The sequence below is a fragment of the Anser brachyrhynchus genome (genome assembly GCF_964034855.1).
Source record: "Anser brachyrhynchus genome assembly, chromosome: 8".
Lineage (NCBI taxonomy): Eukaryota > Metazoa > Chordata > Aves > Anseriformes > Anatidae > Anser > Anser brachyrhynchus.
Genome location: NC_137702.1, coordinates 17358004 through 17374507, shown reverse-complemented (window position 1 = coordinate 17374507; position 16504 = coordinate 17358004). Strand labels below are relative to the sequence as shown.

General features: G+C 38.4%; 1 long non-coding RNA gene across 1 annotated transcript; it reads right to left on the bottom strand.

Moving 5' to 3' along the window:
• Window positions 1–2512: 2512 nt before the first annotated feature.
• LOC308199008 lies at window positions 2513–16499 on the bottom strand. Its single transcript, XR_013954327.1, has 3 exons — window positions 13079–16499; window positions 11533–11730; window positions 2513–8043 (listed from the first exon to the last, which is right to left on the bottom strand). It is a non-coding gene; the product is annotated as an uncharacterized lncRNA (long non-coding RNA).
• Window positions 16500–16504: the final 5 nt, after the last annotated feature.

Here is a 16504-nt window from a genome sequence, read left to right as displayed (position 1 = left end):
CCCTCTGTGTGCGTTAAGAACAACTCTTGGAATCTGGGTCATTAGCACATCACTAATCTCTGGAAACTAATTATTAAGCACATGCCCAATTTACGCTGACCTTTCTACCACATGACTTAGAATCCAACTACTCGATTGACAGACTCTTACTTTTCTCTTCCCATTGTCCCTTGGGGAAGGCAGTGCTTTCAGTAAATCTGTATCATCTGGCAGGCATTTAAAATTTTGTAGGAGATGGTAATGTTTGTCATTTGTTTATCAACAGAAGCTAATATACAAGGGGAAAAAAAAAGGTGTCAGAAGAAGCATCTTTGCCACTGATGTAGCGCCTCTGTGGTAAACCTTGCCTCCAGAAAACATTTAAGCTCCTTCTGCAGAGCATAGTGTTTCTGTTACAGAGAGCAGTCTGGAAAGCATCTATATATAAATAGGATGATTATTCAGGGTCAATCTTCCTGCTGTCTTTGCAGGAAAGCTAAGCATAACAGAGAAATGGTTTTGGCTATTATGATAAAATCAGAAGCCATCTTTTGGAGGAAATATTTTAAACAACACAGCATCAGATCTGTTTTACTGTGACAAAATCTTTTCAGCAAAAATGGGCAGTCTCCCACTTCCAGATGTTAAAGCAATTGTATTTGATTTTTTAATTTTATGTTTTATTTTTTGCAAATTTTTTGATTGTTAGGCTTGTAATCTTTCCTAGGTAAATTCCCTCAACGGCAACCAGACAACTCTAGACCTCCTAGTTTTAGTAAAGAAACATGCAGTAATTTAGCAGAATTTAGACTGTGATCTCACATCAATTGAATTTAATAACCATTCACAAGTATGAAATTAATACCTTTAAGTGTTTGCATGATGAAGTGTTTAAGTAAACATTTTCGTATACTGAATGAGTAATTTCAGAAGAGAATATAAGCCTTCTTTAGTTACAGCTGGGATCCTGAACAAGTCATTCACATTTCCAATTTTATCTTTTTTTCTCAGTATTTTTAATTTTTTTTTTTGCACTAACACTTTAAGGAGCACAACCAAAGTGTTTTTACAATAGAAACGTATATTTATTCTACTTTCCTTCAATGTTTTCATGAAGAAGCAAAAGGATTTCCCCTTAGTTTTTGCAAAACACTAATCTTCAGGCAGCAACAGGTCATGCAGGACTTCTGCCCCAAAATGATGCACATGTAAACATGTTGTTATAATGGAAACTGCAGCAAACCTGCAGCTGGTATGACCAGCTTCCGGTATTAGGGTTTAGCTTATATTTATATTTCTAGATGTGTATAATTTCCAGCAGCCTCTCCTACCTCTCCTCATGTTTATACACATTACATATTCCTTCTTTTTATACCCTACTTTAACAGGACCACATTTCTATCCCACTGCAATGCCTGAGCTCTGGTCTCTCGCTCCTTTCACCAAGGAGAAAACAAGCACAACTATTCAACCAAACTGTGTGGATCATGTCTCCTGAATTTATATAACATAATTATTTTTAAGTATAATCTTGAATAGCAATACTAGAAGATAAAAATGTAATGCAATTACAAACTGGGGGGAGACTTAGTATGCTAGAACAGCTTTTATTATTCATTTTTTCATCACAGAGAAGTGCGTCATGTACTTTTAGCTTGGACTGACTTTTTTTCCCTCCTGCTACTCTATTCTGAAAATTCTTTATGATAAGATGCTGAGACCAATTTTGTTGGGCTTTGGATGAGTTTGTAAATATTAAGGATAGAAAAGTTTAGGTCCCAAATCCCTTTTTCCTCTCTCACATAACAGAAAGTTTGCTTAAAGTCAGGAATTGTCTCCCCCATCTTAGATTTTGGTTCAAGGGCCTTTTTTTAGTGAGCACACAGTGTTTGCAAGTGTCTCAGTTCAGCAAAGTTCAGCTCTATGACTGATTTCCAACGCCTAAGTAGCCCCTCCCCTAAAGCAAAATGATTATTCACACAGTTACGGTAAGTCTCTGTTGTCAGCATGAGACATACAAACTCATGAATCACAAACACTACCCATTCTTTCATATTACCAATCCCTTTCTCCTAAAACTTGAAAGTATACATTGAGAAATTAAACGCAATCTTACTCGGCGAGGCTGGGGGGGGGCTCCAATTTTTTACAATCTCCCCTTCTCCTCCCAGTGGAGACATAAATGGCAGTCACAGTACTGCTTCTTCTCACACACCTGGAAATTCAGTTTGGCTCAAGCTTACACATAATGAAAGCATGACAATGAGGAAAAATATGACAATAAGCCATTGTCAAGTGTGGGGGCTGCCAGAAAACCCAGCTGTGGTGACACTCCCCAGTACCGCAGCCCTCAGTGAAGGGGTTAAACCCACCTCTGGCCCTGAGGCCACACTGTTCTTGCATTCCCATCCATCCAGGGTCAACCAAACTGCAGATTTGCCAAAGATTTGCTTTTCTTTGGTCACCTGGGCATGTGGCCACCTCTCTGCTTCCTCCCTGAGGCATCTGTATGGCCAGATATAGGGCAGGGGAGATGTCAGCCCCTTTGAATAGCCAAAATGGCGCCCACCAGCCTGTCCCCTGAGGTGAGGAGAGGCTGGGGCTGAACACAAAATGGATGCCACTAAGGCAAAGAGCAAGCATGGCATCATACTGCAGCCAGTGCTGGGGGAGGAAGAAGCTTTGCCATTATGCAGATACTAAAGTGACCTAAAAATGGATAAGGAAAAATAAGCCAAAAAGGACTGGAGTGACCATTACTGAAAGACCATTCAGCGCACCATGGAGAGCAACTGGAGACTGTGACCGGAAGGAAGGTAGAGTGACTTTGTCCCCTTTCCAAATTCCCCAATCTGAGGAGAAAAAGTCCCTTTTGGGGGTTCACCACTGCCACCATGAGGGCACCCACCATTATCCCCTCACCTCAGCAGGACCTAAACACTGGCCATGGCACGGCAGGGGCTCCATCCTGGTGTCAGGCAAAGGAGGACAAGCTTCTCTGGAGAAGGGAAATGCATTCCTGGCATCAAGGCAGCTATGCAAAGCATTCACACAGCAACTTAAAGTCTAAAACCACAGACATTTTGTTCAGATGAAGATGCAGGCCCTTGAGGGTAGGTGGGAGGAGGAGGTAACATGTTCTTGGATACTGACTCAGATAATGGTTTTCTCCTCCTGTGGGCCAAAAGAAGCCATTCTTCACATTCTCCCTTTCCCTCTTGCTTGTCAGCACATCTGACATTTAATGTAGCTGCTGGACTAGTTTCTTATGAAAGAAACTACAGAAATATTTTCAGGATTTTTTCTGGATTTTTTTTTTTAAGCGAGAAAATTCATATTCAGTCCTCGGTGAATTTTGCAACAAAGCAGATGCTTCAGCTTGCCCTATCCACTGAGTTTTAATTAACAATGTCTTCCTTTCACATTTTATGCGAGTGAGGTGTTGATTGTGTACCAGTTGACAGGAGGGACATTACCTAAACAGACACAACACAAACACAGCAAGGCGATTGATGACTGTTCTGTTCCCCTCAGTTTCCATGCCATGTCCCCAAAATCTTCCATCACATGCTTGTCTTGATACACAGACAGTATGCTTACTACTGACTGGTGGGTGGTGGTACAAACCTGTCCTAAGATGAATGCACTTTTCCCCTTATTCCAATGAATGACAGAGAAGAGGGGATTTGCTCAGTGTCAACAGTAGGGAGAGTTATATCTAATCTATGAATCAAAGTATTTCCAAATCTTAACAGTTGTACAACAGATATTAGTTACCTACTACCTCTAGTTTAATCATTCATAATGTCAATCGTTGTCAACTTATTTTATTCATGTGAATATGCTTATGCAGACATATACTCTAAGCCTATAAATAAAAACTGAAAGTAGCAAATAATCACATTGCAGATAATCACAAGAACTGGTTTTCCATCAACACTGTTTCAACCAGTGCTGTAGAAAGCCTGGGCCAAACAGTTTGAGTCTTGCTGGCAATAGTTTTATCTGGTAAAATGCTGTTAACCTACTGATGTATGGTGATCTAACATCTATGATTTTCCTGAGGTGCTGACGGAAATAGCATTCTACATAGGGAGGATTACCCTTTTATGGCAATATTCTATCACTAGTTGAATTCCTAACACTTGTTACTCTCTGCTGTGCTCCAGAGGTTTAGATTTACTTTGGTTATATACAGTACATTTATTTATTTGCAAATGCCTTCAGAGTTATGACCGTTATTCTTATTCCCTAAAGACTGTTAATTTAAAAAATCTTTTCATTAACATCACAGCATTATTTTGCATAACATCGGTGATTACCTCTGCCATTACTCAGAACACCTTGTATAAACCTGCATCCGACAGTTAATAAGATGCTGACTTCTCGTCAAAAAAAAGAGGGCCAACAACTATTTTACTCATTCTTGAATTTAAGCCCTGACATGTGAACACACTCACGTTAAACATCAGTATGGCTATGGTCTTTTATTCTAAATAAGTATAGATGTATTATATTTTAAACAAACAGAGATCTGGCTAGAACATGTAACAAACAACTAAGATTCTAGGTCTTGTTGTAACCTGTAACAATCACCATACTTTCCAACAGGCTGCTTTAATGTTTGCTTTTATGAATATTTTCCCTTCTGCTCACTAGTTAAAAGTGGTTCAAAACAGAGAGGGAGTTCACCTGTACTAGTGGGTGCATGTTGCCCTACACACTGCATCATCTTCTGTGGTGAGATGTAAGAAAAGCAGACAAAGGAGCACATATGCCAGGTTGTAGAGAAAGGAAAATTTTTTATGTTGCTCATGCAACGTAAAAGATAACCTTTGTGCTGCTGCATCCCCACTCAGGCAGTTTGACAGAAAGCAGAAAAAGACTTCTCAGAGCAGTTTTCTTTCCTGGATGGGAAACAAAGATATAGCAAAAAGAAGCAGTGGAACTATCTGTGCACTCATGACAAAGACAGTTGAAGCCTGTTCTCTCAGCTATCCCTCATAGGAAAAAGATGTGGAAAAGATAAAAGGCAGCAGATATCTTCTCCATTAAAACTACCCACCTGGTCTTTATATATTGTTTTAATGAACAGTAGCATAGAAGCAACAGAAATTCTGCACTCCTTTGGAGTATACGTTACCTTCTTGTCTGAAGAATTTATGTGCCTAAAGGAGCTGGACAAGCTCCAGGGCACCACAGCACACCATATTTTTCTGCTCAAAAAAAATCCCATGAACTCAACAAACCTTGTTTGATTTAGACAGTTTACCAGACCTCTGTCCTTTCTCTCCCCATAATGGCTTGAAATAGTCACACAGCTACAGTGTCTGTTTGGGTGGGTTTTTCTACCTGGAAGGATAAGGTCCTATGTGGCTCTGAACTAAGCAGATACCCAAAGGACCGGAGTTACTACCTAAAGCCCTTTTCAGAGGCCCTTGGCCAAAAAAATCACTGGAAAATTAAAATGTGTGCTTAGTCTATATCCCGCTGCAGGTACTAACAGGAAATTGCAAATTTATTCTGGTGAAAAATGCTATAACTTAACCATGTCAGATACCTTGTTTTGTCAAGTTAACAACAGGCTTTTATATCTGTGGTTTTATTACAGAAATCTAAAGCTCTGCTTTCAAAGGAAATAGCTTTAGGCTGCAACGCATGTTATACTTCCATATGGTGATAGTTATAAAACCTTTTTCTTAGACATATCCAGGAAAACTCAGTTGCTGTCAAAGCTGACATAACATTCTGCTTTATCTCCTTAGTGGATGAACAGACTAAAATAGCCTTTTTCTCACTGAATGCTAATACAGTTCTGTTTCTATATATAAAACATGGATTTATTGCAAACCTACCGATAAAACTAGCAGTACAATAACTTCTGCAGACTACTTAGCAATTTTTTCGCCTTTAGAAAATTCAAATATACTCAGAGTACTTCTCATTTTAAATCTTTTTAAAAGTATCTTTAGGAAAACAACATAGTTTCAATGCACTCTAACACTTCCTAATTCGACAACCATCTCAGAAAACAGACATGAACTTAACAATGCTAATTCATACATTTGAGCTCAATCTGTCAGCTAGAGAAGTAAAGTTAATATTCTATATAGGCATTAATTTATCAAATGTCCAACTAATAATATCTTGCCCAAATCAATTGACATCTTTGTTGACAGCAGCGATCTCTAACCCTGCCTGGCTAGGATTTAAACTGGTGATCAGTTTTCAGAAGACTGCATACCACTCACCGCCAGTAATATGAGTTAGCTCCAGCTCCCATAGACTTTCCTTTCCTATATAGTTTTGCCTGAAGCATTAGTAAATCTTCATTTTAGACATACATTCTGGATAGCTGGTGGTATGCCAGCACCCTTATCCTCACCTATTTCCAGTTCTCCAAATAAATTTTTAGGCAGTTAAGTTTTTAGTAAGCTGAAGGGGGGAAGGGTGGAGGGGGAAGGTTATTTATGGTAAACTTTAAGCTGCATTTCTCCCAGATTCTTTTTACAAATTTCTTCTTTCTTTCTGCTTTAACTGGCAGGCTCTAGCTACTTCTTCACTGCGTGCATGCAAGTTTGAGATCTGATGTAATTCCGACAACAATAGGCCACACCTTTCAATGGCAAGTTTCTAAGGTGTGGTAAGAATTACTGTCTCTTGTGCTTAGAGGGATGGGTAAATAGGTAAAATGCAGCTGGATCTCAAAGTGCTATTACATAATGCACCCACCTTGAGCTCCAATTATCTAGTAATGCAATATTTTCTTACAGTTCTGGGCGAGCTTTTTCTGGAACATGTTAAGTCAACGTAGGCTTTAAATGTGAGAATCTGCTCTTAGCACTATTCAGCAAACACTTTTCATTTCCTGGTAATTAGTAAACACTGGCCTTGGTATTCCAGAGCTAGAGCAGAACAAAGGCAAAAGAAGCCCTGGATAAAGCCAAAGTGAGAGGGTACTTTGTCTTTTTTTCTATCTTGACAACTTGTTTATGGTGCTCCTTCCTTTTCAAATTGGCGGGGGGAGGGGTTAGGGTGATTTTTTTCTTTTTTTTTTTTAATGACTTAATTTTCCCTAAATGCAGAAGATCATATAGAAATATCCCATTTGCAGGCAGTTGTGCTGGCCATCACCTCTACACGCTAACACCAGATGTAAATTTGCACAGAAAAGCCTTGGCTAGCCAGATAGCTGAAGCAGATCTTGAAATTCAGGAGAAGGTGGGGTGGGCATTTGCATGTCAACTCTGGTATAATGACACTTGAATTTTAGTTTATTAGTTATGCACTGACTACCTAGAAATTACTTTTAAGTCAGATAATTATGTTGCTGTTCATCTCTGATATTTTGTTTTTAATACTACTGTATCTTGCTCATCTCCATTTAATAAGGTGATGTTTTTTAGGAAGAGCAGTTTAAAAACTGTCACAGAAACTGAAACTGAGCCAGCCAGGAGAGTAGAAGATGTTCCCTTCCTTAAAAACATCAAGTAGAATAAAAATGAAGAACAGATCTTGCAGCACAATTTGCATTTTCCACTGTTACTTGCACTATCTGCATGCTGGAGAGGGCAAGAGAAAATACATCGGCTCTGAAATCTCTTCATTGCTCCTGAGTAGTCTTGTTTGTCCATATATCCAAACCTCTCATTATTCAGACAGACACTCCTACTATTTTCACCTTCTTGCTTTGTTTGTCCATGAAGGCGTTTGAGTAGTTTTCTCCTTTAGCATGCATATAGGTGTTATAATTTATGCTTTGTTTTCTTAAATAACCTCCTATAACAGACTCGTTCTTCTTCAACATACAGTCTCCAGTGCTGTTTTATTTGTTCACAGGTATCAGGTTAGGTACCATTCATGTTGTCATTTCTCTAACCCCAGAAGAGTGGCAGCCTGGCTAGAACTGAGCAGTACTTACACTAGAGCAGTCTGTCAGCCACAATTTTGACATAAAAATAGTTGATTGAGTGGCCATGGAAGGAAAGAAAGAGTTCGGTCTTCAAATCTCTTCAATCCTTGTCCTTTTGACTGAAACATTGGGTAATAGAAATATTTCTCCCTCTGGAATAGAAGAAACATCACATTTCTAGCCAGCCAGCACAAATTGTACAGTTTTTAGGCCATGCCAACCTTGACGTGAACTGATAACTTCCTAGATGAAAGTAATAAAATCCCATTCTTCAAACCAAACTGATTCTTTACCACTGGACATTACATTTTCAGCTACTCAATATGATTATATCATTGAGTTTTGCACATTTCTCCCACAGGAATTACAAGTTTTAAGTACTAGTGCTGATCTATGACTTCAGTGATCAAATCCTGTTTCGCAAGTCAAAATGACAGAAATCTTCCATTATATGATTCCAGAATTTCCAAACCAAACATGCCCTTGTAGATGAAAAAAAAACCAAACAAAAAACAAAAAACAAACAAACAAAAAAAAAACCATAAGTGTTGTTATTTCAAGGAAAAAAGAAATATTTGGTAGCTACTACTGAAACAAAGCAGAGTAAATACAGAAGGACTAACACATTGTACTTATTACTGGATAACCACTTCACAATTAGATCTGCTATTTCCCAAATACATGGACAGTATTTACATTACAGCTTTATTATACATGGAGTGAAAATATTCTGAAAACTTTGTCACTCAGTAAATGTCTTAAGCTAACACTAAGTTAAGTTAACACTAGATGTTAAAATTTAAATTTCCAACTTCCTTACCCTGTTGTACTTCATCATGTCATCCTGAATAATGTTTTTCTATTAAACATCTTTTTGAATTGGTTTTACTTTGCTTCACTATTCTTAAAAAATCACTAAAGGAAGTTCACAGGATAGGGATTTGTCATGTCTTTCGAAACACAAATGCATCTCTTAAAGTATGCAGTCCTAACAGTCATGGGGTCTCCCAGCCCACTTACTGTCTATGTTGTAATAAATAAATATTGTACTTATAAACTTACAAGAGTATGAACTTATAAACTTAGAAGCACAAAGATGCAAAGCTAATCATATGCGATCTTAATTCATATACCCCATATGGTTTGCCTTAAAAAAGATTTGGTCTGCCACAGGTCAGTGCAGAGATCTATGTGGGAAGCAAACACTGAGATAAAACACTTATTTCCCTGCCTTTTGTCTTCAGATTCAGTCACTTGTCCACTCCTTTGTATAAAATAAGGAAGCCTCAAGCTTATTTTGAGTCTGCCATATACCAAGGCTGTTTTCTAACATATGCTTTCATTTCATTTTTCATCATGCATACATGACCCTGCTTGAGCAAGGGAGTTGGACTAGATGATCTCTGGAGGTTCCTTCCAACCTCAATCATTCTGTGATTCTGTGATATCTTTGTCAAAACCCACTACATTCAAGGAATGAAAAGAAAAGGCTGTAGTAACAAGGCAGAAATTTTCTTCTGCTAGAAAGACGCAGCAGGTTTTTGCTTCATCGGTATGAGGTAGCTTCTATTCAAAAAAAAAACAACATTTGGCTAACTATTCTGTATCCCAAGCTATGTTCACAATTTTTGTTTGTCCTCAAGTATGGCCCCTTCATCCTAGCACAGTTTCCTTTTTTCAACGTAGAATGATACTGATAGTTAGATACCTTTGGTCTTTAACCGTGGGCACTAAATTGTATGTACCACATAACAGAGTTATAGTGACTTTTGTCAAAAAGTCATTCTTTTTGTGATACACAATGATCAGAAAATACTTCTGCAAATTCAGTAATGCTTCATCAGCCATTCCTTACACACTATAATAGTTTATTTTTCTTTTCTTTGCTTACAAGTTTTGCCTCTGGAGGCTAGTGGTATTTTCATATATTCATACAAGCTCTCAGTTTCACAAATGGTAACAGCATTTATGATGGTTGCAACATGAATAATTGCTATCACCCAAGAGGGATGCAGAGCCTACCAAGTTCTTCCTTAAAATTTTGAAAAAAACTTATCTCACACTAGGGATTTCTTGGTTTTAAGTGCCTCCAATTAATTACTGTTGCCCTGCAGATTCACAAGCTATCCGGAAGAAACATACAGGCTAAATTCTTTCCAGAATCCAGAAAACAACACTCGCTCACTATAGATAATACTTTCTACTGATTTTGTTAACAGCTAATGTTTCTTACGTCTTGAATAATTATAGCCTTAAAAAATTTTACAATTTGTCTTTATCTTCCATTTTTTCTCCCTCCCCCATGGTGTCATATGAGATCTGACTGTGTATCACTAACTGCCTGATATGTTCTGGGTATAATCTGGAGCCAGGCCATTTTCATGTTAAATTATTTTTAATGAAATTTAAATAAGAAGCTCTTACTCCATCTATTAAATATGTTTTATGTTAGCTTCGGCTTTCAAACTGCCTCAATGCATGAAATCTTCCAGAAATTTACAACTTATATACTATGATGTGATACCTAATATAGTTTATGCTATGAAATTCTGATCCAGTTCCCACAGAAAGAAATGAAAAACCTTGTATTGACTTGAAAATTGGATTTGACTCTAAAAGTGTATAACTGTGCTTACATGAACAGAGAGGAGAATATGGTATTTCTTTCAGTGTTTTAAGTAAGAATGAAAATTCATGAACCTCTTATTTGAGAGAAGGAGAGATAAAGACATAATACCAGTGGAGTCAGCAGAGATAATGTGATATAAATTATTTCAGATAAATTGTTCCATTCTGACAAATGATGCAAAACTGCAGTAGATGTTAAAGCCCCAGGTAAAAATCAAGACACAGAATAAAAATGATTTGCATGATAGAGACTCTACTGCATTTATGAACATAAGAAGATATATTCCTCTCAGCATTTTCATCTTTTTCATTTTATGCTTGCATTTATGATCTCCTCTAGATTTCCTGCTCTTGTTTTCTTAGCAGTTGTAAACCTGCTACACTCTTTACTTAGGGACTTTGTGAGCTATTACGGATTCTGCTTGGAGAGTATATATTTCAATCCCCACAGAGCACTGCCTCAGCACTATAAGCTGGTTTTTTAACTCACATGCTACAGATTTCATATTTGCAAATGGTATTTCATGTAGGGATAAGTTTCCTGAAAAATAAACCTTGGCCACATCAGCAGAAGTCCTGAGGTCTTCCTGTGTTCTGCATACTATGGAAAAAATAGTCTTCCCGAAGTTTATGTTGTTTCTTCCTCAGATCTTCCAGAAGGAAGCATAGCAGCTGAAAAAGTTTAATTATTCTGTGCTGTTAAGACTGTGTGTGACTGGCATTTGGGGATACATGTAATTGCTATGAAGCCCTTTCTGATAGCTTCCATATAGCATGGGTCAGACTGAAGCTGTTACCACTTGGTGAGTGTGAAACACGGTAGCACCCATTTGTTTCCTCCTTATATAAAACTCTCTGCAGCGTTACTACCTAATAGAACTATCACTGTGTATCTAGAACCACCCCGTAACAAGGCTGGTCCTTAAAATAGTCGTCATCAATGACATGCTGAAGTAGAATCTGTTAAAGTTCTACATGCTTTTATATTTACTTAAAAGACAGCAGTAACTTACCCGAAACGTGGATTTTTAGAAAATAATGTTTAAAACTAGCAACATCTGAAGTGGAGCCACCATTAGAGAAAATTATGTTGCTTAGGCTAGAGTCAGATTATCAGCTTTTTTTAGTGGCTGAACTTGATCTGTTTCCTCAAGTGAAGAAGGGTATCAGATGTTAGGCCCAGCCGTTCCTCTGCACGACAGTTCCCATAACTACAAAGAGTAAGAAATCACGTTTGTGGTAACATTGAGGTTCTTCATTAAAAAAGGCTATACATTAAGCAAAGAATATAAAAACAAATTTTAGAAGAAAAGGGAATACTATTAGTAAAGACAGAGAATAAGGAAACCTAGCTAAGGTTCATTTGATTAATACATTATGAGTAACAAAATAACCCAGGTAATGTTAAGCTTCCCAGTGTTAAGTAACCATATTAAATTCTACTTCTCTAATACAAAAATATATGCTTGCTGCAGCCTTCTATTGCGTTGAAAAATATACTTTTATTTACATAATTCTCAGTAACAGCAGCATATTTTAAGAAGCAAAAAATAAAGTAATAACATTTTGGATTTAGGGTCTGTTCTATAGCCTGTCTTCCACTGAATCCCCAGCATTAAACTGAGCCTTATTAATGTGAAGTGTTTCATTCTGGGGCGTGTAATTGCTCTCTGACCTATCTGCCACTCACAGAAATACTGTATTTACCACCTTTCTGTAGGTGAGAAACTGAGTATCAAAATTATGACTCAAGCTCTCTACCAGGTTTTACAGCACTGCATTGCTAGGAGGTTGTGGAGAGCAGCGGTTACCAGGAAAGATTTGCTGCTACCCGATCCTCAGCAGCCCAGACTCAGCAAAACATGAAGCAAGGGCAGATTGCTCCCAGCTCTTCCATTTGCATAAGGCCAGAAATTAATTTAGTGGCCATGAACGTTGTGTGTGGTGGAGCCATGGACCCCACTGGTGCTTCCCAGCTGCATCTTTTCCCCTTTCGAGGGGTGAAGCATGGCCAGACTGACTCTGTGCATTGGCAAGCGTCTGCCATCTCTCTTTAGTAGCTAGATGCTGCCAGTTGACTGAAGACCCAAGCCCTAGATGAACTGTTAAAGGACAAAGAGGGACAAGGTAAGAGTTAACATGAAACATTTGAAACCATATTCTCCTGTTCACGAATTCACCCCTTTTTATATATTTTTCTCAGTGAAAATGATTTGTGAAGAGAGATAATAGCTGTTTATAAATGTGGCAGCATGTGTTATTACTGTGAAATAAGAACGACTCCTGAAAAACATAAAATTATCTAAATTATGAGAGAGGCCGTTGAACCCCACAGTGCTGACATTTAGAATGGTAAATATTGGAATGAAGCAAACAAGTGAATAATGTCTTTCCACAAAACACTGCACATAATAATCGACTTTTTCAGTCCCCACTTTATTATTATGTTGTATGTTAAATACTTGCCAAATTAAAATGTAAATTTCGAATTTCAAATGTTACAGAAGTAAGTCTCACTACCTTGAGGAATGATTTTAATGTCAAACACAATGAGCTCACCATTAAACAACAGCTTATCTTCTGTTATGGACATTCTGCAAAGACATGCAAAAACATTTCTACAGAGGTAAAGAGGTTTGTAGTGGGGGTTTATAGTACCCCTCTGGAGCATGTATTATACAAATACCAGTTTCTTCTTACCTGTAGCTATATTTATCCTAAAGTACTCCATGACTCATGTTCTAGGTATGATTGCTGATGGTATGGGGAAATGTATGGGGAAAGATGGTGGAAAAGAGGAGGGAGAAAGGTTGAGGAAGGCGACCGTCTTTCCCTCTGCTTACCCCACCATCCCTCCAATTCAATTCTCCTGCTTTCAGATACAGCAGTACACAGTAGGGGAGCGGTATGTGGGCGCAGAAGCTCTCCTGAGAGAATTCCTATAATTTTCAAGTTGTTTTTTTGTCTGCAAAGTGTGAATACTATGTCCTGTACCACAACACTCAAAGCAGAGAGGAAATGTAAAAACGATGAATCCCTAGACTGCTTTTCTAGGCCTCATGGCGGCCTGTAGCTCCCTCACAAGGGGAGCGGAGGGGCAGGTGCTGAGCTCTGCTCTCTGGGGACAGCGACAGGACCCGAGGGAACGGCATGGAGCTGGGACAGGGGAGGGTCAGGCTGGGGGTTAGGGAAAGGTTCTGCACCAAGAGGTGGCTGGGCACTGGGACAGGCTGCCCAGGGCAGTGGTCACAGCCCCAATCCTGCCGGAGTTCAAGCGTTTGGACAATGCTCTCAGAAATGTGGCTTACTTTTTAGGTTGTCCTGTGTAGAGGCAGAAGTTGGATGCTGTGATCCTTGTGCATCCCTTCCAGCTGGAGATATTCCATGATTCTACATAGTTTAGATTACAAAGACAATGTTCCAGGTACAACAGTGTCAGCGTGATGTGTTGAGCCCATCAACAGCTGTGCATCCAGTTTTGGTCAGTGAATATCTGAGGTTTATTAATAAGAAGCACTTTTAATATTTACTAATGTATGTGCTATAACTAAAGCCATTTTTGCACTTCAAAGGAATTTGCACTATATTTATTCCCTTTTAAGGAGCTTATTTTTCATCTGGAGACAGATTTCCTGTTTTGAAGCTTTAATATTTAAAACTAATATTATCTCATATTAAGGTTGTTACCTAATGATTAAGACAGGGATTCAGCTCAACTGGTCAAGTCACTTCATATCTCCCCAAGATGTCAGCTTTCATGAGATGAGATTGCTAACATCTGCCTCCTTCATGCAAAGATGGGACAAGGTTTATTAGCTTTTTGTAAAGTTCGTTGAGTGAAGGACATTGACTTTGTGAAGTGAGGGAGGTTTTGCTGCTTCTTGTAAATTATCCTCCTGCACCACTGACCAGCGTAAGACTCATGTTTTGCAGTCCAAAGGAGGGGTTGTTGGGCTTTAGTGACCCACTGATTCACTCAGACACAAAGGTACAATTAGTAGGATGTACCTGAGCATTCAAACTTCAAAACCTGTACTCCAAAGGAAAAACTGATGCCAAGTTAAGTAGCTCCCATGAATTTTAGCTTGTGCACTCCATAATGCACCACACACGAGGCAGCCCAGCTCTTTTCTGAGTTTTGCTGTTACAGATGACTTTTCTCACTCTGTCACAACTCTGAATGTGAAAGCCTTGCTAGTGTGATGTTTCTCAGGCTTTACAGATTTTTTTTTTAATATTAATTTTCAGGAAGTATTTGCACAAGACTTTACAAGCATGTTGCTTTCAGCAAAGGAGGTGTGTTTGTTTATTCTCAGATTGCTTTTGACTCATAGACCTTTCCCAGATTAACAATTATCTCCAAATTACACTCTTGGTTTCAAGCTTAAGGAGAACAAGCTAATTGCAAAGAGACCTTATGCACACAGAGCTATTAATTGTAGTGAGAGTATAATATACAGGAAGGCTGAGAGAGATAAAATTTTGTTATCTGGCTGCAATCAACTCACATGGACCAGGGTTGTAAACTTTATTTCCCATCATATGACTTCTCTTTCTATTCCATGGTAGGCAGCCCTGAAAGACACCATTGTAATTTACAAGTCCTATTAAATTTTCATAAATATTGAACTTTGGTGGTGATTTACTGAGTGTCCTGTACTTTACGTCCTCTTTCATCTTGGAGTGATTTCCCTTGATAAACATTCATGAAAATGCAAGCAAAGTTAATTGACACAATTTCCCATTTTTATTCTGAGTGCAGTTGCTCTCAGTTCTACCCTGTTTGCACATGTCAAGGATCAGTTGTCTCAGAGATGGACTTACTCTGCCTGAGAGAGAAAGATCCCTGTTAATCATAACATTTTTCCACAGGCATGTCCATAAGTCTTTTGCCAGTCATTTTCATACCCAAAGATAGCATTAATCTTGTGGAAAATCCTTATAAAACTGAAAACTGTTGTCACTGTTAGAAATCAAGAAGCACTCCTTCCCTTCCACACAGCCCCATAACTTCTCCCTGAAGAGATACATCCCAGGAAATAGATTTTCTAGCTCTGTTTTAACCAGAAAGTAGTTAAGAGTTTGCTTTTCTTTAGAGATTTACTTCTTCTCTGAGAGCCATGATATCAAAAACATTGTTTGGCAGTGTTTCCTAAACAGTATTCATAGCACTCATTTGTCTCTAACCAAAGTCCACCAAATATTTAGTGACAATACCAACTACTCTTTCTTAAAAATAACAGCACCAGTTGCTGCATTCCTGAAGATTTTTATACCATTTCATATTAAGGTTTCAAAATAGGAAGATAACCAGAGAAAATAAATGTATTTTTGTAACATTTAATTTTGTTTATGATGTCATTATGTACACAGAATGCTTTCTTCAGACATGCCTCCAGCTTATGTATTATTTCCTTGCTCAAAGCCCTCCAAATATTAGTGAACATGTCAACATCAGTTAGTACAAAAGCAGCCTCCAGCACCAAAATGTGATGCTAGTAAGGTTTGCAATTCTGTGCTAAAAGGTCTTACAGTTATGAGTGTGTCACTTTATTCTTACTATAAGCTATAAAATATCATTATATTAAGAATTTGCAAATATTTTTGGTTCCCTTCTTTTTTAGGGGAATGTTGTTACCATGTTCCTAAAGATTCCTGAGTTTTAGCAATTTTCTAAAGCTTCTCCACAACAAATTCTGACTTCCCTTCCACTTGCCGGGCAGTTCTCCCGTCTTCCTTTTCGCTGTAGTTGCAGGAGCCAACCTGCTTGCCTTTGGGTTCCAAGAACAAGACCATGCAGAGTTAATCAGACAAGAGATTTCTCTGCCAAGGAATGGACAGAGTCAAAGAATGTCAAGAAAATTTGCGCATTCAATCCCATCTGATCTCAGCTCTCACCTCTCTAATCCCTGCTGAGATCCTCCTGCTATGGGAACTAAGGTATCTGGACACCTTGGAAAGCTGGGCTCATTGCTTGAAGGTAAC